The 22,103-nt window shown below is 40.9% G+C and overlaps 2 long non-coding RNA genes across 2 annotated transcripts in view; one reads left to right on the forward strand and one right to left on the reverse strand.

The window, feature by feature from the left end:
* The window catches only part of LOC309512473, a 41,603-nt gene that overhangs the window by 14,404 nt on the left and 5,096 nt on the right, over positions 1-22,103 (forward strand). Inside the window, exon 2 of the long non-coding RNA XR_014211045.1 lies at positions 8,327-8,372. This is a non-coding gene — a long non-coding RNA (uncharacterized lncRNA). The remainder of the gene's footprint in view (positions 1-8,326; positions 8,373-22,103) is intronic.
* LOC309512474 lies at positions 15,028-20,596 on the reverse strand. Its single transcript, XR_014211046.1, has 3 exons — positions 19,376-20,596; positions 16,658-16,762; positions 15,028-15,881 (listed from the first exon to the last, which is right to left on the reverse strand). It is a non-coding gene; the product is annotated as an uncharacterized lncRNA (long non-coding RNA).

Here is a 22,103-nt window from a genome sequence, read left to right on the forward strand (position 1 = left end):
TCACTGCTGACCTCTACCCCCGTGTGTGTTGGTGTGTGTCTCTCTATGTGTGTGTCTATGTGTTTTGCTGCTGACCTATAACCCCTCTGAGGAAACACAGGAGAATAGCCATCTTATGTACACTAGACTGGCCAGCAATTATTAAAGGGAAAGAGATAGAATAAATGAAGGGAAAAAACAGAGAAGTGTGTGTGCGCGTTTGCTAAGGCACATTATGCAGGAAGAGCAGGCGTGGACAAGGATGAGAAGAGTCGCTTCGTATTTTTCTCTGTCTTATTCACATGCTCCTAAAGCTCTTAGGGCTGGAAACCTTTACTGGAGGAACTTCACAGTCTTATAGACTATATGCACCAGAAAAACAATCTTTAGAATTTTGTGTTTGAACTTCCGTTTTTGTGGTAGCTGAAGTGGATTTACTTATTGTAGAGTTAACTAAAGTTATCATGAGCATTGTAATGTTTGAAGAAAATGTCATAATGTCAGCAGACCTCGAAGATTTTTAAAACAAGCAGTTCATTCATAAGTCCATAAGATCTTACCTTTATGCTGTCGAAATACAAACCAGAAGACAAACAAAAAAGTGTCAGGAGAAAGCCCAAATTGCTGCCGCACAAAATGTCCTGAACCAAAATGCCCTTAAACAGTGCCCATGAGGTAGCCATACCTCTAGTAGAATGAGCCCTTAGCCCTTCTGGAGGACAGATAGCCATGTTATTATAACCTAATATAATAGCTTCGCCTACCCAGTAGGACAAGTGCTTATGTGAAATAGGTTTACCCTTATGAGAATCAGCCCATGAAACAAATAACTTATTACTCTTCCTTAGTGCTTTTGTTCTGTCCACATAGTGACGCAATGCATGGACAGGGCATAAACAGTGAAGCCGCTCTTCCTCTGATGAGGAAAAAGGTGTCAGATGAATAGCCAGTAAATCCACCTGTTTACAGACGAGAGCTGACTCGCTCACTTTAGGCACAAACGCTGGATTAGTTTTGAGAGTCACCCTCAGGTAATCCATGGTGAACTGCATACAGGAGTAATTAACCGACAAAGCATGAAGTTCACTAACCCGCTTGGTGGTCGAAAGAGCTAATAATAAAGCAACCTTTAGCAAAAGGAGCTTTTTAATCAGTACTCTCTATAGACTCAAAAGGGGACTGAGATGCATTAAAGACCACAGACAGATCCCACGGTGGAATCAGCGGCTTTGAAACCTAGTTCAGATGCCGTGCACCTCTAATAAACCTGCATACGGATCTGCCCTTGTCTAAAACTCCTACAAAAAGCATAACATTCACAGCCAGACAGAGAAAAGGAATAATGTGTCTGTGCACGCACCATTGCTCAAATAAAGCGTATGCTTCCCTGGCGATTTATGAATGCTGAAGTTGAACGTTGTTGTGTTGTCTGGTCTGATCTGATCTGATGAAAATGTGGTGGTTCCTTAGGAACTGCACAAAAGTTTCAATGCCAGAAACATTGTTAACAGTTCCAGGAAGTTTAAGTGTGTGATCTGTAGTAAGACGTGCCGTTTCCCTTTTGCTATCCTACCCTCACACACTGCCCCGAGCAGAGTCCCTGACTCGAGAAAAGAGCGATCCCTTCAATGACGGAGAGCGCGCATGCAGAGTGATGTCACTATCACTTTGCGGTTGAGGTAGCTTTTTGGACACAAGCGCTGCGCCACCTTCCAGTGCTGAAACTCTCATTCGCAACAGTCCCAGTGGAATGACAGAAACTGTCAAGGCCATTAGCCCCAGAAGACGTAAACACAGTCCGATTGGGACTCTGTTTCATTTCTGAAAATGGGATAGACAGCCGCAAAATGACCTGATGCGCTCCTCCTCCTCCGATGCTTGATACAGGTCTGAGTTCAGGCTGAGACCCAGGTAGATTATCTCCTGTGCAGGTACCAAGCAGCTTTTTGTCTCGTTTGTGTTGAAGCCTAAACTCTCCAAATTAGATGAGCAATTTTGTATTTATCTCTACCTGCTGCTGTGAAGGAGCAGATCATCCAAATTAGCTGACACTCTGAGACCCGCTATTCTCAGCAGTGTCAGAGCTGCTTTGACACATTTGCTGAACACTCGGGGCAAATGAAAGCCTGATTGGAACTGTCAAAAACACGTAGGCTTCGCCTTGATAGGCAAAACTGAGATATTTTCTGTGTTCCAGGTAGAAATGAAAATGTAAAATTGTGCATCTTTAAGGTACACCGGTCTTTAGGACAAACAAAATGACAGAGAACCTTGAATGAGAGCATTTTGAATTTGTACTTTCTGAGGTGTTTGTTGAGGTTCCACAAATCCAGAATGGGACAGAATTCCCTCCTTGAGGGTATGCTGACCGGTGTCTGCAGCCGCTGCAAAGTAAGGTTTTCCTCTCGGCTGAGCTAGCTTAGACTGTGGCTCAGCCTGCTGAGGCTGAAAAGATCTGGGGCTCTCTCGCCCACCACCGCCAGGCCCATGCCGCAACCACAGGTCTGGGCCGCGTCCCTGGAAGTTCTCAGGTTGAGATCTGCAATAACGCAGATCTCTTCCAAGAGTGCTGGGTTTGGTGTCCCAGCATCAATTTGCTGAGGAGAGAGGTGGTACCCTCAATGCCAGGGCAGAAGAACGATAGATCTTCTGAAATACTGAGGCTGCTAAGCGTTCAGTGCGTCCTGGCAGTGAGGCTGAGGCAGAGGAAAAGGCTGCCCTGCAGTTAGGGTTGAGATGACTAACCGCTCAACAGGAGGGGGATTTGACATCCCTAACTCCTCCATGTTATTAACATTCAGCCTAGAAAACCCTTTTACAGGAATCCTTTGTGAAAAGGGCTTGACCCAGAAGCGTTTAATTTTTCTAAAATGCACGTGGGGACCGCTGGAATGATCTGTTTAACGGGTGTGGCATGTGACAGAAGTCTCTTACTGTCATAGAGATCTCTCTCCGTTCCCGGGCCTGCCTGCTGTGACGGCCAGTCAACGGAGTGTTTTGCCGCTGTCCTCCGGCACATTTCAAGTAGGTCAAGCTCCGCCTGAGCTGGGGAGAGGGACCCCCTTCGCTTAACGATCTGCTTGACCAGGAGGGATTCGGTGGGAGGATTGTGTCGTCATCATCCTCCTCTCCTTCCTCCTCCAACAGACAAGCAATAGCCTTATCATCGTCCTCCTCTCTTTCATCCGTTAAGGATCCAAAGAGGGGAGGCAGTTCGGGGAAGACTTCATCCATAAATTCGCCCCAGCTGCATGACGCAGGGGGGTGTTTAGTCTCCTCGCTAGCGGCAGAGAAAGGCAGGGATCTCCTTATCTCCTTTGTTAGCGGCTGCGGCGTGACTTGTTGTCTTCTTTCTAGTACCGTTGATGGGAAAAGAGAACAGTGAGGACAGCACTTGGGGTTCACGAGGGCTGCCTGAGCGTGTCTCAACCTCAGGCATGCATTGCACAAAGGATGAGGATCCTTGCCAAAGATTATTGCAAGTAAGTAACTTTGTGGGCGGATCTCTGTTGCTATTATACCGGCGGGATAAATGACTCTTGCGCCCGACGCAAATCTAAAATGGGTTGGTCTAAAGTAGCTACATTACTCATAGGTGTGGTTTGGACGTAACGTGAAATAAGCCAATCAGAGCATCATCTCACATTCCCTTTAAGAGCAGGCACGCTTGTTCCATGGCGGGTTGCTATTATAACGGCGGATTTGCCAGGCGCACGCCAGGAGCTGTTCACAGCCGAGGAGACAGACGTTCTCGTCAGGGCCATAAAAGACAGAAAAGTGACATTGTATGGGGATGGGAGAAACCCACCCAAATTAGCTTCGGTTTAACAGGCGGATAATAATTTTGGTAAATGTGTAAGCTAGATTTATGCCTATTTTATCTTCATGGACACCACAATGATTTCCCTCATGTGGAATATTTTTCCTTGTAATTATGTATGGTTTGCAAAAATGGCAACTGCTGCGTCTGTGTGTAGATGAGAGAAGCAAAGTGTATACGCGTTGTGCACACGCTACATTATGGCCAAGCATGCGCCCTTAAAATGGCATCTGAACGGGCCACTGACTTTAGACCAGGTTTTTCCTGGTCTGTGGCGGAATTGTTTTCTGGAACTGCAAAATAGCACCAGGGAACGTTTGTGCCGGAACACGCCTCCTCTTTTTGCTGAACCGCCCCCGGGAGCACAAGTTCATTCCCTAATTTACGGACATGCGTCTGTCGAGGGAAAAGTCCGCTGTGCGTCGGGTGCAAAATAGGAATGATACATGCATCGGTGTACAAAGTCAATTGCGCTGGGTGCAAGATAGGGCCCGTGGTGTTTTTGTGCTTCCAGGATCTGTCACACCAGAGGCGTTCCCATAGTAAGATACCGAGTAAATGTTTGAAATACAACAACCACTTCAACCACGCTTCAAAAAAGTTAATAAAGATCATAAAATTAATCCATATGAATTGAGTGGTTTAGTCCAAATTTTCTGAAGAGATACAATCGCTTTACACTGAACAGATATAATTTAGGCTTTTATTCTTGACAAGGGCTTGACATTAACTTTTTTGCTAACCATCCACCAAATTTACTAGCCACTCAGTATTTTCACTGGCCACAATTTTGACATTGATACCATGGGGAAAAAATTTAATTTTACTTTGTAATGTGTTCTTACACAAACTCATCGCTTTGCTTCAGAAGGTGTTTATTAACCCCCCGGAGCCGTGTGGAGCACTTTTATGATGGATAGATGCACTTTTATGGACTTCAAAACAGAAACGGCCATTCACTGCCATTATAAAGCTTGGAAGAGCTAGGACATTTTTAAATATAACTCCGATTGTATTCGTCTGAAGAAGAATGTCATATACACTTAGGATGACTTGAGGGTTAGTAAATCATGGGCTAATTTTCAATTTTGGGTGAACTATCCCTTTAAGACCTGACACACGGATTCATTATACTATTACACATGCGTTTCCTTTTTTAACTGTTTCCTTTCACATAAAACATAACTGACTGTGTTTATACTCACCAAGACCGGCGTTTTGACATTATTTTGTGTGTATTTGACTGTTTAAGCACAATAAGCAGCGAAAAATAACTTAATTTAATACTGAGAGATGGCTTTATGTGTGTACACTTTAGGTGTGAGCACAAAATCTGTGGGAATAGACTAAAATTATTAATACGAGCATTCCCACGGTGAAATTCAAGCCCTGTAACACCAACAGTATTCATCCGGATATTCATCAAATGAAATGAGTGAGTGAGGGGAGGCGGGTTTGTGTGTCAATTTGTTGTCGAAGAGATGAGAGAGAGCGAGAAAGCACTGCTGGTATCGTGCATCTATTCTGCGGAAAATGAGTATTGGAAGCGTTTTAGATATTTCAAATAATCTATATTTTTTGACAACACTATGTTGCAGTTAGTTTATTATTTCAGAAGCCTTTTTAAAGATTACAATTGAAATATTTATATATTATATATAAAATTCAACCCACCAAAGTGGCAAGTAGGAGTGACTGTGTTACACGCCACTGCTAAAATCCACCCGCATTTGGCGGGTTGGACCGGTTCTCATTCCTCGGGAGAGAATAAAGCAAGAACAGAGCTTACCGCAAATGCAACGCAATGAGTGCCTCCAACGTTTTATGTTTATCTTTCACGCGCATACAAACAAACGGCTTGTGAGGACAAAAAAGTTGATGATGTGCATTACAGGTGCCATCTAATACTCATGGCCACCCTGCTAGTGACGTCATGGACTGTCGTTGGTGAATAAAATGGGCGTGTTTGTCACAAGTGCTTCAGACACTAGCCACGCTAATGGCGTTCCCAATAGCATCAATCCAAGATGCAGTGTTGAAGTTCCACTTCGAAAGGGACCTGAGCTAGTGCTCTGGTCCAACAGCACTCCTGCTTCCCATGCTGGTGATCAGCAAACCAGCAACCAGCATCCAATGCTGGTCCTAGCATGCAAAACTTACCTTATGCTGGTGACCAGCAATGCTAGATTTTTCAGCAGTGTTGGGAAGCACAAGAGACTTCTTTCAAAAAGTCTTACTAACCCCAAGCTTTTGAATGGTAGTGTAGTTTAGTTCAAGTTACCAAATAAGAACACATCTGGCTTAATGAGACAGACATGTGAGAGTTACCTCCATACCCTTGAGTACTGTAGTTTGTTACATTAAATATGTTCATCAGGGCAGAGTGTTTGCATACTTGTGGAATATATGTTGCAATATATTACACAGGTTTACATATAGTGCATGTGGAATATAGGCAAAAGGTAAACAGGTGTGGCCTTCATACTGAACGCAATGGCATGAAAACCCCTGTGGCAAAGTATTTAGTTGGGGCGGATGAGAGAATCTACCAAGATTTATGGTGGTGAAGTATTCAATATACATTCATCAAAGACAAACATGTCTTTCTCCATTTCCTTCTCTCGCTCACTCTCCTCCCCAGTGAGATCAAGATGACTCAGTGTATCTGTAGAGGACAAAAGTGTATTCTATCAGCCTGAGACTGTACAATACTTGGCTCTGCCTTGAGCGCAGGAATTCCTGTGATCGCATTACAGCCTTCTAACAGTGACCTATCAGTTCTAGCTCTTCTACACTCTCCATTACTGATTTTCTATCACAAAAAAGCACTGTGGCGGCATTGAAAGTTTTTATCATGTGTCAGAGATTACAGCACATGCACTCATTAGGTTTCACACTCTGAGAGGACTTGGCTCAGGATACACACAGCCTCCCCCACACATATGCACACACACTCACTCTCATCCATATTTATGAATCACTCACACTGTCACACATTATGGCATAGGTCTATGAGCTAATTGAGCCTCTCTTGGTCTCAGTTTCTCTCTCCTTCTTTTCCTTCTCTGCATCTGGGGCTCAATGAAGGCAACTTATATATTGATATTGCAGCACTTTTCGGAGCAGCTTTGCTTATTCCGCTGTTAACGGCATGCCTGTCGAGGGGGGAGGGGAGTATTTCTGCTGAGACACACCAGCCGCTCTATCGGCTGTATCATCTATCACCACAGATACCAGTGTACAGAGTGCACTGACAGAAAGAAAAATACACAGTTAACTGCAGATAACCTTGAGACTCTATATCTAGACTAGAGCGGATGCCTTCACACACTCAACGGAAGAAAAGACGGCTGTAAAATAAGCTCTAATGAAAGACATTTTTCCATAATTGCTCTGTTTCGAAACCTTGAGCTGCCCACCTAGATCATTGAAACACTCAGACAAAATTATGTAACTAGTACATTCCGTTATTTGTATTGAAAGTAGTGTACTTTAAAAGTATGTATATATTTTTAAAAATCTACTTGCAGATATTGTGATTTGGTCTGTTCTTTGTTTTAAAATAATTTAATATAATGCATATTCAGATATTCATACAACAAAATATTCTGGGGGCCATGAAAATTTTGTGAAAATTATCCAAAAAGATGGCGGTGGCTTCATGGCATTTTTTTTTTTTTTAAACGCTGATGGGGAAAGGGTTAAGTGTCCTTAAAGAGAGTATGCTTTCATCCCCCGGTTTCACAGACAAGGCTTCAGTCTAGTCCCAGACTAAAATGTATGTTTAAACCGTTTTAGCTGAAAGCAACTTGCACTGGCATATCTTAAAATATGACAGTGGCATTGTTTTGTCTCAAGATGCACACAAGTAATGTTTTTTTTCTAAGGCACATTTATAAAAGCTACTTAAATGTCCTAATTGAAATAAGGCCTAATCCTGGCAAATCAGATCTTAGGGGGCCCCGTTTTGTTCAGGATACTTGGTTGCAACATTTCTACAAAATTATATTACGTTGCTTCTTGTGCACTTCTCTGTGCTTTCAAAGTGAAATGTCCAGTGAATGCCATCAAAAGAGCATTACATTTTCATCTGGCAATGTTTTATTATGTTGGTTGTTGTATGCATCATGGCCGTTCACAAATCAAATGTCCAGTGAACGGAGCTAAAAGCTTAGTGCTCTATCGATTTGAAAATAATGTACCACCTACCCTAAACTGATAGTGTTAATATAAGATAAAAACACATTTACAAAAGAAACCATTCCAGTTCAACTTGCGTCATCAAATCTGACTAATCCTGACCATTATTGGAAATGCTAAAGACTAATTTGGGTAGGATGTTAAAATATGACGTTGAATTCTTTTTTTGATCTTTCCACTAATGTTTTCTAGGTCTGGGTAGATGAAATGGTAAGCAAACAATCAGTTCTCCTACTCAACCTGTTGGATGCAGGAGAAATGGGCAGGAATAAAGATCCAAGCAACTACAAGTCTTTGAGTTCTTTTATCATGACTTGTGTTTCACAGGACTTGTACCCGAGCGCTCCACATCACAAGTGGAATGCTTTACCAGGTGAGCTACCAAGCAAGTTTCCTACATCACAAAAAGCCATACATATGGAGCTGGTTATGAGGCAAACGTCCAACTGTAATAAATCATGCACTATGGTACAAACCTTTTGAGTTCATAACATAGTATTGTTCAAATAATTGCGTGAAAATAAGTCTTTATTAATCAATAATCTGAATTTAATTGTATGTATAGTTATGTTTTTGTTATCAGTTTTGCAAAAATGTAGGTGGAGGCATGTTTTTCCAATGAGCTCACACTCTTAAAAAGGTTCCAAAAGGTTTTTGCAGCGATGCCATAGAACCATTTTGGGTTCTCCAAAGAACCTTTTAGTGAAAAATTCTTAAAATAACCATTTTTGTTTTAGTGTGAACATTTTATTGAACAGATTTAGAAATCTAAAGAACCCTTTTCAAATAAAACGCTTTTGTGCATTGGAAAGATTACATGGCTCTTCTTTAAGGAACCATAAATGGCAATTAAGAGGCTATTTTAAGAGTGCATGTGAGGTAATCTACTAAGGTTTAATCTGTCCCTCCACTTTTCAGTTTCAACATCCCTAGTATAACCATCTGATACCTTCATATGAACCATGGCACCACCACAGTAGGGGGTGTACACGTCACACGGTGTCATGGTGCTCATGGGAATGTAGAGGGATTAAATGTTACTGCCGCTGGTTCAGAGTTTGTTCAAGGTACAGTATATCTGTCTAGCAACAGTAGAGCATATAAACCGCTTGAGCCGGCTCTTCTTTCTTTTCTTGTCCTTTGTCCTGCATGAGGGAAATGCGTGGGCCCACTGCACTGACTCATACAACACTCACATTGAGAGAAAAACAGCCCACCCTCAGAGAAAGAAGGATGACGCTCTGTGGTGGAGGAGAAGAAGAAGAAGAAGAAGAAGGAGAAGAAAGGCGTAAAAATGAACAGTTACCCATCCAAGAGATATCTCTTTATTTTTCTGATCTCTTTCTCTCTCCGTCCCACTTTTCTCTCCAGACCTCCCACGCACGAGTCCCTGCCATTCGCTTCTTTTACAGATGGAGATCCTTTGAAAGCAGTTTGAGGTGTTCTATTTTTCTCCTCTTCTCGCCCTCTACCTCTTTCATCTGTCTGCCAGCTCACAGCTCTTTGAATAACCTGAACGCCACTTCATACACTTCATTTTCTGCTGTATAATTACCCACAGCATGAGCTAAGTCAAATGGAGCTGGCTTCAACCAACGCTGACCATTATTGGAAATGCTGAAGATTAATTTGGGTAAAGAGGTTGTCAAGTACCTAAGTGAGAGGCCATGGAAAGCAGTTAGCCAAACTTTTTGAAATATTGTCATCTGTGATAATCACTTAAAAGCTGACAGGAGAAAACGTCTCAGAAGAGATGTTTTAGGTCTGGGTAGATTAGATGGTAAGCAAACAATCAGCTCTCCTAATCAACGTGTTGGATGCAAGAGAAATGGGCAGGAATAAAGATCTGAGTGATTTTGACAAGGGCCAAATTGTTACTGGCAAGGTGACTGGATCAGAGTATCTGAAACCGCAAAGGCTTGTGGGTTGCTCCCGATCAGCAGTGGTGAGAATTTACCAAAGGTGGTCTGAGAGGGACAAAACACCAACCGGCAGCCGGGTGTTGGGTGCCCAAGACTCATCGATGCAACGAAGACTATCCTGTCTGGTCCCAGCCAACAGAAGGTCTACTGTGGCACAAGTCACTCAACATTTTAATGATGTTATGGGAGGAATGTGTCACAACACACAGTGTATCACACTCTGCTGCTTATGGAGCTGTGTAGTCACAGACCAATCAGAGTGCCTATGATGACCCCTGTCCACCGTCGAAAGCACCTACAATGGACATGCAAGCGTCAGAACTGGACCTTGGAGCAGTGGAAGAAGGTTGCCTGGTCCGATGAGTCCCGTTTTCTTTAACATTACATGGACAGCACTGTACTTGTGCGCCATTTACCTGGGAAAGGGATGGCACCAGCACTGTGGGATGACAACAAGCGGGTGAAGGGAGTGTGATGCTTTGGTCAATGTTCTGCTGGGAAACCCTGTGTTCAGCCATTCATGTGGATGTAAATTTGACACGTGCTGAGTACCAAAACATTGTTTTGTACACCCCTTCATGACAATGGTGTTCCCTGGTGGAAATGGCCTCTTTCAGCAGGATAATATACCCTGCCACACTGCACTCATTGCTCAATCCAATTGAGCATCTGTGGGATGTGCTGGAACAACAAGTTCAATCCACAGCAGCTCCACCTCGTGACCTACAAGACTTTATGGATCCGCTGCTAACCACAGATAGATCTGTGCCAGATACCACAGGATACCTACAGGTCCATGCCTCAATGGGTCGGTGCTGCTTTGGCAGCACACGGAAGACCAACAGCATAATAGCATATTATTTCAATTAATAAATTGCAATTGTAATTGAAGTAGCCAGAAACAACAGGATGTCACAAGCAACACAACATAAATAATTACACCATTAATTTAGACTAATCATGCGTGTTTATCCACTGATATAATCAAAACAATCATCATCAAACCCAGTTTTTACACCTCAAAATAAATATTTGTATAAAAATTGAATCTGTTGATTTGACATTGATGTTTGTGAAAAGACAGACTTTGGTGATGCATGCAAGACTTCTCCGATCATTTGCTGTGTCTCATTTCCAAGGCTGTATCCTCCAGAGTTCACATTTGTCGGCCACTTGCATGATTGAGGCTGCCTTATTTCAGAAAATTAACCATTACATTCCAAAGAAAGAAACTACAATAATTTACGATCACAGAGAATAAATCACTTTTATAATGGTTATTTTTCTGAAATGAGACATCCTCAAAGATATGTGTTCAGGTGACAAGTACGGCTGAGAGCACAGTCTTTGAATTGAGACACAGTCATTTAGTCCGCTTAAACTCCACCCCTTTCTTATAATTAACTGCAAGTTTACATTCTGATGTGCCTCCATCCAATCAATAACAAGAACCAATTCCTTGCCATACTTTTTTTTTTCTTTTTCGTTCCACTCAGATGTACGTCAAAATACAGAAGAAAACATCTGTTGTTACTTCTATTTCATCGCAACTTTAATTGTAAATCCTTACAATTTATATTTGAATTTACTTTCAAATATCCTATTTGTTTCCACAATTTACATTCAGGAATTCAAAGGCAATATTATTTGACTTCTGAATGGCTCAAAACCTTGTTACAAATAATCACATCATTAGCTAATACCAAACTCTGGAAAGATTTTTGCGTGTTGATGAGCCATGGTGCTCATGTGAGTGATGCAAGTTCAAGCCTTGTCATGATCACATTCTCACTTTCTCACGTCACGTACCTGTGTTTCTGCCCAAAAGACAAAATCTAAATAAATGTCGTACACTGTTTCAAATCCCCAAAATAAAATAAAAAGCATCACTGATTAGCAAGAACCCACTAAGCAGAGGTTTAATAAAAGTGGAGAGGAACAACTGGTGTGAGTTTGAACTGATTCTCCTGTTACATCCCTCGATAAGACTGGTAATTATAACTCATGTGAGTCTTTGTCAAGCAGCCCGAGGGCCTGTTATTAATATCTCCTGACAACACACTCACACATAGAGCGCAGAGGAGCAGAGCCGAAAAAGACATAACAATTGAAATAGAATCTCTATATCTTAAAGTGATGTTAAGACATCCATCTTTGCTCTGGATATGTGTTTATGAGAAAACGAGAGAGAGGCAGAAAGATTCTAACAAATGGATGAAACACAAGCCCTGTGATTAATAATGTCGCTGCACAGACACTCACACACATCCAATCCAAAGAGCTCCAAATGTGCCAATATTACACATAAATCCAGTGTGTGTCGTCGCTTTAGAGAAATCCTCCTGGGTTTCTGCAGCCCGACTGAGATTTTAAGCTGGCACGTATTAGACAGAGAAGATGAAAAACCTTCCCATGAACAAGAGACACAGGATATAATTAGGAATAATACGTAGAGCCAAACCCCCGGTTTCACAGACAAGGCTTAAGTTAGTCTTAGGCTAAAATGCATGTTTGAGCGGTTTTAACTGAAAGCAACTTGCACGGACATATCTTAAAATATGTCAGTGCCATTGTTTCGTCTCAAGACGCACACCAGTAATGTTTTTTTTTTCTAGGGCACGTACGTATATGAAAGCAAAGCTACTTAAATGCCCTAATTGAACTCAGGCCTAGTATAAGCCCTGTCTGTGAAACCGGGCCAAAGTGTCTAGCCAAAAACGTAACTGTGATAGGTAATACGATTCCACATTTAATTCCACACCAAACGTTAAACTGAAACCTGTTAACTGAAATCGTTAAACATTAAATTCACCCGCAGCTGATATTATAATTGCTACTTCAATATAGTTGTTATAGACTGTTCACACTCAGTCAAGTTCATTTTCACTGATGGTTTTGATAAAAATGAAAATGCATTGCTTTAGGTAAAAGTAAAAACATGTTCTATGTGAATGGCCCCTAATTCTGTCATTCTGTGGCATTTTTGGCGGTTTGCTGGCCACAAATAGATCCTTTTCACAGACTGCGATTACGCATTTACGTCTTATCTTAAATCTAGCTAACTTTTTTTATATATATATATATATATATATATATATCATTTAATTATGCTGTTGGTAGAGCTGTAACTATATACCCTGTTATATAGTTAACCTGCAAGTTCCAATGCTGGAAATGTTAAAAGAGTCTATTATAAGGAGTAAAAAGTATAATTTTTACCTTAGAAATGTAATTGAGTAAAAGTACAAACGTGAAGTTTCAATAGTTCTCAAGTAAAGTACAAATTGCCCAAAATAAAGCGTAATTATAGTAATGAAGCACAATTATTGAACTAATTTACACCCCTGGCTTTTACGCCCTCTTCTCATGGTTGTGGGTGCTAGATATATGCGAGCAACATGATATTAGTACCCTGGAATAGGATGTGTGTCTGGGGTGGGGGTGGGTCATAGGAAAAGAGGAGGAAAGAGAGAGAGGTGGATAGATGGGTCTGCTGCGTGCTGGGACACAATCAGAGTAAATCAGGCTAAAGGCCTGGGCCTCAGCCATCTAAAGCACGTCATTTCATTAGCCTTATTTATGGCCCTCCAACCCCCTAGATGACCCTCTCTCTCTCTCTCCTGCTCCCTCTTTCATCCTCCCACAGAATCCTGGCAAGCTCTCCTATCTTTTTTCCTCCATCCTTGAACTTGAATCTATATCTTTTCCCATTGTGGATCTCCACCTTATTCATCGCAAGTAAACTGACAGAGCGGTGTAAAAAAATCGCACGGGATGAGTTATTTTATTCAGCTAGGGGAGACTATGCAGATGTATGAGATCCGTGAATGATGCCCTCTTGTTTTAATGCAGCGAGATAATATGTCTGTAACCGCATAAATATTTATGATACATTCAGCGGATCGTAGCTTGATAATCTCGGAAGATTTACTTCCCTGCCTGCTGCATTTTTATACGCGGCAGATCATCCGTTTCCCAAATGTTAACGCTGTGTCCTTATTTTTCCCTTCTGTACTCCCAGATATCTCCTGATCCCTGCAGAGTTATAGGGTGCAGTAGAGCATTTTAATGTGTGCTTTTTGATGAATATGGGATTTTCCTATCTAAAGGCTGTCAATCTTCTCTCCTTCGTGTTTTGTGCCAAGTTCCTGCTTGGAAGACAAACCGTCTCAAACCTCTTTTTTCCTTGACTGTGAACTCAAAAATAGCCTGTGGAAATATCAAACAACTGTACTCTCGTGTGGCACAATGGTTGGAAATGAAAAGAAAAGGCATGTGGAGCTTGATGCTATAGGTTGCTGTGGATATTCTAGGTGGCTGCTGGGTGTTTTGGGTGGTTGCTTACTGGCCAAAGTGAAAAGAACCAACACACCAGTACTTTACGATATTCCTCATCCCTATATGGATTTTTTTCACAAATCTGATTGTAAAAGCACACATATCCTCATCAAGCTGTGCTATTTGAGGTATCATTCATGTCCATGATTGTTTCCATCCAAGTTGCAAATTTAATTTATACGATAAATCGAAATTAAAGGGGTCATCGGATGCCCATTTTCCACAAGTTGGTATGATTCTTTAGGGTCTTCATGTAAAGTTTGTAACATACTTTGGTTGAAATTCCTCAATGGTTGTGTAAAACAACACCCTTTTTAACTCCTCAAAAACAGCTCTGCTCACAGTGACCCGTTTCAGTGCATGTCTCTTTAAATGATAATGGGCAACTGCTCACCCCACCCCTCTTTTCCAGTGATGCCTTGGTGGCCAGTATACAAATGGCTGAGGGCGGAAATATGCTAATACGGGATAGTGCATCAGCGGTCGTGGGTGGAGCATGAGCAATATGACATCATATTGCTCAGAAAATCCAAACGGCTTGATTATTGAGAGTGTTTAGACCAGGGATAGGCAACTCCGGTCCTGGAGGGCCACTGTCCTGCAGAGTTTAGCTCCAACCCTAATTAAACACACCCGAACAAGGCAATCAGTGTTTTCAGGATTACTAGATAGATACAGGCAGGTGAGTTTTTATCAGGGCTGAAGCTAAACTCTGCAGGACAGTGGCCCTCCAGGACCGGAGTTGCCTATCCCTGGTTTAGACTTTTTGAGGATTAAAAAAAAGGAGTGAATGGATTTTTTTTCATTGTATGGTGGTTGTGTCCTCACACACTGCAAAGACACATTTATATGCAGGCAAACACCATATAAAAGTGAATTTTGCATCTGATGATCCCTTTAAACTATTTGAAAATAAAGGAGCGTTTCCATCTCAGCCCAAAGTTGTGGCTTTTTTATTTGAAGTGCACAGACTAAATGCGTTTACACACACACACACAGGATAACTTATCACTACAAATGTTTACAACACGTGTACATGAATTTGTTCTTTACCTTAATGAATTTCGAGTATTCTAAATGAGCGACCGCAAGGTTACTGATTTGCATAAAACATGCACAACCCATTTCCATATAAGGGGTTACGTAACGTACAACACTCTCTTCTAAGAGAATGCGCAACAAAATTCTCGAGCAAGTGCCAAGTGTGCTGTCCTCAAAGCAAGTTTAAGGCCACCAAGGCCCAATCCCAATTCTATTTTATACCCCTTCGCCTACCCCTTACCCTTGCCCCTTGAAACAGAGTGGCAAGGCGTAGGGGTGAAAATATTCCCCTAAGAAATGGGACACCACTACTACACCGTTACACGTCATTATACGTCGTCGCTAGCGCCTACGTCACAGGAGATGCGCCAATGTTTATCACAAACTTCCAAGATGCCGTTGTCAGCTGTAGTCATCTCAATTGCGTGGGTTACAGCTATTTTTTTTGCATTTTTCTTCTGAAGTTCGCAGAAAACAACGGAGATGACGATATCTTCGACGCCTAAGTATTTTTGGACTTCAGGAAACGATGTTCGTTGTCAGCGCAGGACGAATGAGCCTCCGGGTTTCCTCAGGTGTTCCTGTTTGATAAAGAACATACAAGACTGGTTGATCATGTTGCAAAAAGCACGAAACTGTGTAAGCACTGTTCGTTTATATGGTGTTCACATATAACCACAAGAAAACAATGTGTTCATAGCAGATGTACGGTAAAAGATAAACCAATTCCCTGACGCAATTACATTCACCAGTTATCAGACATGAAAATATGTTGCGGGACTATCGTTAGCGAAATTCAGCGATTTTTTTGCAAACGTTTCTTTGAAGAACATGACCGTAAATATGAACACAAGATTGAATGTGACATAAAGAAAATGATTATTGGCAGCCATGTTGCCTCTGTAGCCGGTCTCATACCCCTTCATTTGAAGTGTGGTCCCGAAAAATCTTCATTTCAAGCGCTATCTGGCCCTTCCCTCTACCCCTACCCCTCCAACCAAAAGATAATCGAGACAACCCTACCCCTTCACGGGAACGCGCAAAACAGAGGTGTAGGGGAAAGTGAAGGCGTAAGGGGTAGAATTGGGATTGGGCCCAAGACTGTGATTTAGTTGTTCCTAGTCTCAGCCTCAGACAATGGACTATTGGCTGAACGTCTGATGCATATGGCACAATTAACTGGAAACACTTCAGGATTTTTGAAGTCGTCATCTGTTTGGTTGAATTCTACAGGATTTCCTGGAGACGTGCACGTCGTGTTCTTTAATTGTCCGCCTGGAAACAAATGCTGTGACACCAAACACCCTTGTGGAAGAAGAATGCTGTCGTGTTTACAACTGTGTCAATGAGCGCTTACCAGGATCAACTAAACGCTGGATTTAAATGTCCTCTTGGGCGGCCCTTGGTCAATAAAAGCTGCGATAGAGTCCAGACCTTCTGCCATCATTCTTGTTAGTTGTTCCTAAAAAAAATTATTTAGAATAATTTTTAGTACAAACATTATTAATAAACCATTATTTGTACATGAAAATGTAGATATTGCGCTCAAACTTGTGCGTATACATAGTTAGTGAATGAGACCCATTAGGTGTGTTCGATACACCGATGGTATATGACGTCAAAGTACAGTGAGAGCGATTCGAAAGCATATGGAGCCGTCTGTTTGTCTTTTCATCCTGAAATGCAAGGCAAATGTTGGATCACAATAATTAGGAACCACAGTTTCTACAAATCCCTTCACTCGATTGGGATGTTCCATTTTATTCTGGACGTAAAAGGGCAGTAACTGTTACATCGAGCGTATTTTGCAGTATTAAACACGTATTTATACCGATTTCATCAGGCTCTGAAAATTCGTACAAAATAATACAAAGAATGGCCTTCTCAGCTGCCATAGTTGCAACTCTTGCATCATCAGAACAGTGTGTACAATTCACCACCGCAACTTTTTGTCGGGGCTGAATGCAGCCCTGTTGTCTTCTCTGAGTGAATTATTCAATCACATGACTTGAGACAGTCACATGACTTTGTCTTTGCATATTATAGACATTTTTTTGGAAACGGTTTTCATCATCATTTGTATGAATTAAAATTATTATAATTATTATTATTATACACTTCAGGTAAGCACATGTGGGTTTTTTTAGTTGCATTCTGGACATTTTGATCTGCATCTTTGTGTTTCTCTTCAGCATTTTTTAATTAGTTTATGGAAGTCCGCCAATAATATTCAGGGTAATAGATCAGGTAGATTTAGGGTTATAGATGTAGGTTCAAATCAGTAACCCAGAAGTAATAATCATTCACTTGTTTTCCTCATCTCTCAGTTTCCAGCTACAAAGGGGACCAGGGAACATTCTCAAAACTTTGGCACAAGGTTCTCTCAAAGTTTATTTGAATAATGTTATTGTAATGTTATTATAATGCATTCAAATTGATCTTGTCTTTATTAATGTGCACAAAAGCATTATCTATACATCGTTCATGGAACGTTTTCCCTGGATGTTCATAAACGTTCCTTTTAACATTCACATAACCAAGAAAAAAGGTCTTTAAAACATAAAAAAAAACTGGACATTTGAACTTTCAGTGAACATTCAGAAATAAGGTTTTCATATTTTATTTGGAACGTTAGCAAAACGTTCTTAGGAGCCATTAACACAGAACACATTTTTCCATTCCACTGGCTACTTTACCTTTATTTTTCTATGTAAACACGGAAGTGTTAGACGGAAGTGTTAAAGACGCATCTCGAGACTTCGCGTTTTTTCCCCATTCCACTGCCCGCGTCTCCCGTTTTCAAAGCAAAAACTCGTTCTGTGTGAATATGCATATTATCCTTCTTAAAGACAAAAATATAGCAGCTGCCTTAATGCTTGCCATGATGGGTTCTCACGCACGATCTATGGGAGAGCTGGGCACAACCTAACACATTTTGGTCTTGGCTCAATTATTTAAAAAATAAAAAAGTTTTTTACACAAGCAAAATACACATCTCTGCTACAAATGAACACTTAAAGTTTTTTTCTAGGACCTACCATTTTCGTACAGTTGCACTGAAAGTGGCGGAAGTGCAAATGTTACAACTTACCCCATATGCGGGGTTAATTGTAACAGACAGAGGGGTTAGTTGTAACACTTGTGTGTAACACATAATTCAGTAATATTATATCTGTATAGTTTGATATTGTTTGTACATCTGTGTAGATAGATATCCATACATCCATCCCTCATCCAATCACCCTTCTATTATGGATCAATATCATGGATAGAGATATAGGAAAGGGCTGCAAAGTTTTGCAATAAATAAATAAATCAAATTAAATCATTAAATATTGTAATTGCAATTGAATTATATTTGTGTGTGGCAGCTGCATGCAAAATTATTATTATTAATAATAATAATTACAGTAATAATAATAAAAACGAGCTTAAAATCACATTTTAAAGGGTTTATTGCATGACAAACTGGCTATATTCTTAATAAATAAACAAGTGATCAATGCACAGTAAACAAATGTTAAAAAAAATCATACTTTGACATTTAAATTCCAACATTGTTTGTGAAAGTCCAACACAGTTAAATGTGGCAAAATAAATATATAAATAAATACTGAAACCTGAAAAGTTGTGTGGCTCCCTGTTTTTATTTCATTATTGTTGTACACTTGGCGGCTTGGTTGTAACACCGTGCTACAACTAATCCTGCTGTTTAAAAAATATTTTAAGCCTAGCTACACTGTAAAAAAAAATTACATCCCCGAGTCAAAAATTCCAAGTGACCGATAACATCTAAATTTTTCAATTAGTCTGACGGATTATTTCTCATTGAGCCAATGTTAACAGACTATTGCAACAAGAATTTCACTTGGGCCAATTGAAAAATGTAGATGTTATCGGTCACTTGAAATTTTTGATTTGGGAGGGTTAGAAATTTTTTACAGTGTAACAGTTGCTAGGAGTTGCTGATATGTTTCAAAATGTTTTAGCCAACAAGACAGTGATTAAGGTAATATAAAGTTAGATTTGGTGACGTACACACCCAACGCAGAAACCGAAAAAAAAATTTACTTGCATGGTGTCAAAACATTCTTTGTCCAGAATCTTCATGAAATCTTATCAAAACTTTCCACAAATCAGCGGGAGACCGTCTTCTGGCAGCGAGAGAAAATAAGCGGAAACACAACCTGCTTGACCCTGACTAACTATGTAAAAGGTCCGTGTTACATTTAACCCTACGTTAGGTTGTGTCCCGCGCTCCCCTATAGGCTACTTTAAATATATGTAAACTTGTTTTTACAGTCATACAAACACTCCAGCTGACTGTCTGTAATGGAAAGACATGACCAGTATCTTTGTCCAATTCTGGTATAGTGTTTAGAGGAAGCGAAAGTGTGGGTGGTTTCTTTTTCTGGCTCTCTCTCTGTGTGTGTGTGTGTGTGTGTGTGTGTGTGTGTGTGTGTGTGTGTGTGTGTGTGTGTGTGTGTGTGTGTGTGTGTGTGTGTGTGTGTGTGTGTGTGTGTGTGTGTGTGTGTGTGTGTGTGTGTGTGTGTGTGTGTGTGTGTGTGTGTGTGTGTGTGTGTGTGTGTGTGTGTGTGTGTGTGTGTGTGTGTGTGTGTGTGTGTGTGTGTGTGTGTGTGTGTGTGACACAGACTGCTGTACAGAGAGTGTGCTGTGATTGCAGTCTACCAGGCTGTGCTTTGTACCAAAAGACACTTTTCTAAGAGTGCTGAACATAACAACTTGAGACAGAAAAAAAGAAATGGGGAAAAGAGTGCTGGCTGCAGGCCCGAGGAAGGCAGACACTGGAATACAGGCTGGAATGTCAAGTATGCAAGCGGTCAATAGGGCCATCTGTGTATGCCTGCTAAAGAACCAAAGAAAGAGAGAGAGAGAGAAAAGAAGGAAGAATGATTACACTAAAGGCCCTGGACACCAGTGTGCAAAAAGTTTCCTTTTAGGGTTTAGGTTAGGGTTAGTCTATACTAATTATAATTATCTTTAAATAAAAACATTTAGATGTTATGCCCTCATTCAGATGGCTAAATAAACATGAACATGTCCTCACAAATATAATGCAATGTTTAAAAAAATTACTTGTGAGTATGTTTTACTTTTAATATTCTGATCAGCCGGTTTATGTGACGGTAAGGTTTAGCTGTAGCGTCTTAGTATGGAAACCACTGCTTTGTAAAATGTTTTAATCATAAACGGTATTTCTATCCTTCCCCCACATTATCAGGGGAAATGATTCTCCAGTCGTTATACGGTAATTTCCATCATCTGATGAGAATTTATCAGTAATATTTTATTAGAGTTTTATTTTATTTTATTTTAATAGAGTTTTTTTTTTTGTGTGTGTGTCATAACAAAAAGGATCTAGTGATGCCACGACCATAAATATGATGATAGCTAACTATATTAGGGTTCTCACCAATAGACGATAACGCTCTGTTTATTATAAGCGCATGCTTTAGTTATGTCGTCTGCCACTTTAAATGCACAAACTCTTTAAAGTCAGGTTAATTCGGATTGGCTGTCAATGGTTGGGTTTTTTTCACCACTCATCAGCCGTAATCATTCTGAAAGACTGATTACTCTCCCTATTTTGCTGTAGATCATTAAACCGTTATGCTGCCTCAGAAGTGTGTCTGAAATCAGTTTCGCGAGGTACCTTTGTGCGGCTGCAAAGTCAATGCCTGATAAGGCAGCGAGGCAATAAGTCAGCTACCTTAAAGTTGGCATGAAACAGAAGTTGCGATAGTCTTTTCTATTGTGACATATATCTGAGTGAAAACGGTTTCTTGAACAAGAAAAAAAGTAGGACAGGACCATTGGGAATTGGTTGGCTTGTTGGAGTTTTGTGGTTTGCTCTTGCTGTGGATCTCGTGTCATGTGACGTGAGTCACAGGTTGTCCCGCCTTCGTTTCAGCGAACACGTCATCAGGGAAGAAAAGAGATGTTGTTGCAAGAGGCTGGGCAAGTTTTTTTTTAATTAAAGATTGCATGGGCACATGAATTAATGTGGAAGCAGGTCTCTCTCATTAGCATTTGCTCCAGCGGCCTCGTTCCGCTCACACGGCTCTCGGCCCGCCCTGCTTAATAAAACTTTAATACATTAGCTCATCCATGAACATGAGATCTGCCGGAGTCCGTCGGATTCCTGTCCGTCGTCTGTGGAGGTGAAGACGACAACTCCCATGATTCCACACTCATTCACGGCGTCATCAAGCTACACCTTTGTTTTGAATAAGCGACCTCTAGCGGAGAAAATTACATATTGTGCCTTTAAGGCGGCAATTGAACTAAACTTTAGTGGGTTGAAATGTTTACAGTGTGTGTCTATGAGACATTCTCACTTAAATAGCTTATAAGATCTGTGTATGTAAAACGTATTGACTCTAGACCCTAAAGCCAAGCTCTTCCTCTAGACAGGGAGAAACGTTGAGGAGCTGATGATTTATCTCTACCATTACTCAACACACCCTACAGCCATTCTGCCAGAGCTCTTCTGTGTTGTGTGTGTGTGTGTGTGTGTGTGTGTGTGTGGAGGGCTGGAGGATGTGAGATTAATTTAAAGGCCACCCAACATCCTCACTTTTATTGATGTTGTATTTCATACAGATATATTTTCTGTCCATTCTCCTCCTTTCTTTGAGCAAATGTCACCTGCTCCTCATATCCTCTATTCTTTTATTCTCCCTCTCTTTCTTTCTCGGCTGGGGAGGGATAATTCTCTGGAATGTTCCCTCTGTTCTCTGGTTGGTTGCGGTAATGAAAGCCAGCTCTGGTACGTAAAATTT

The sequence above is a fragment of the Leuciscus leuciscus genome, assembly GCF_965113295.1.
Source record: "Leuciscus leuciscus genome assembly, chromosome: 13".
NCBI classification, from domain to species: Eukaryota; Metazoa; Chordata; class Actinopteri; order Cypriniformes; family Leuciscidae; genus Leuciscus; species Leuciscus leuciscus.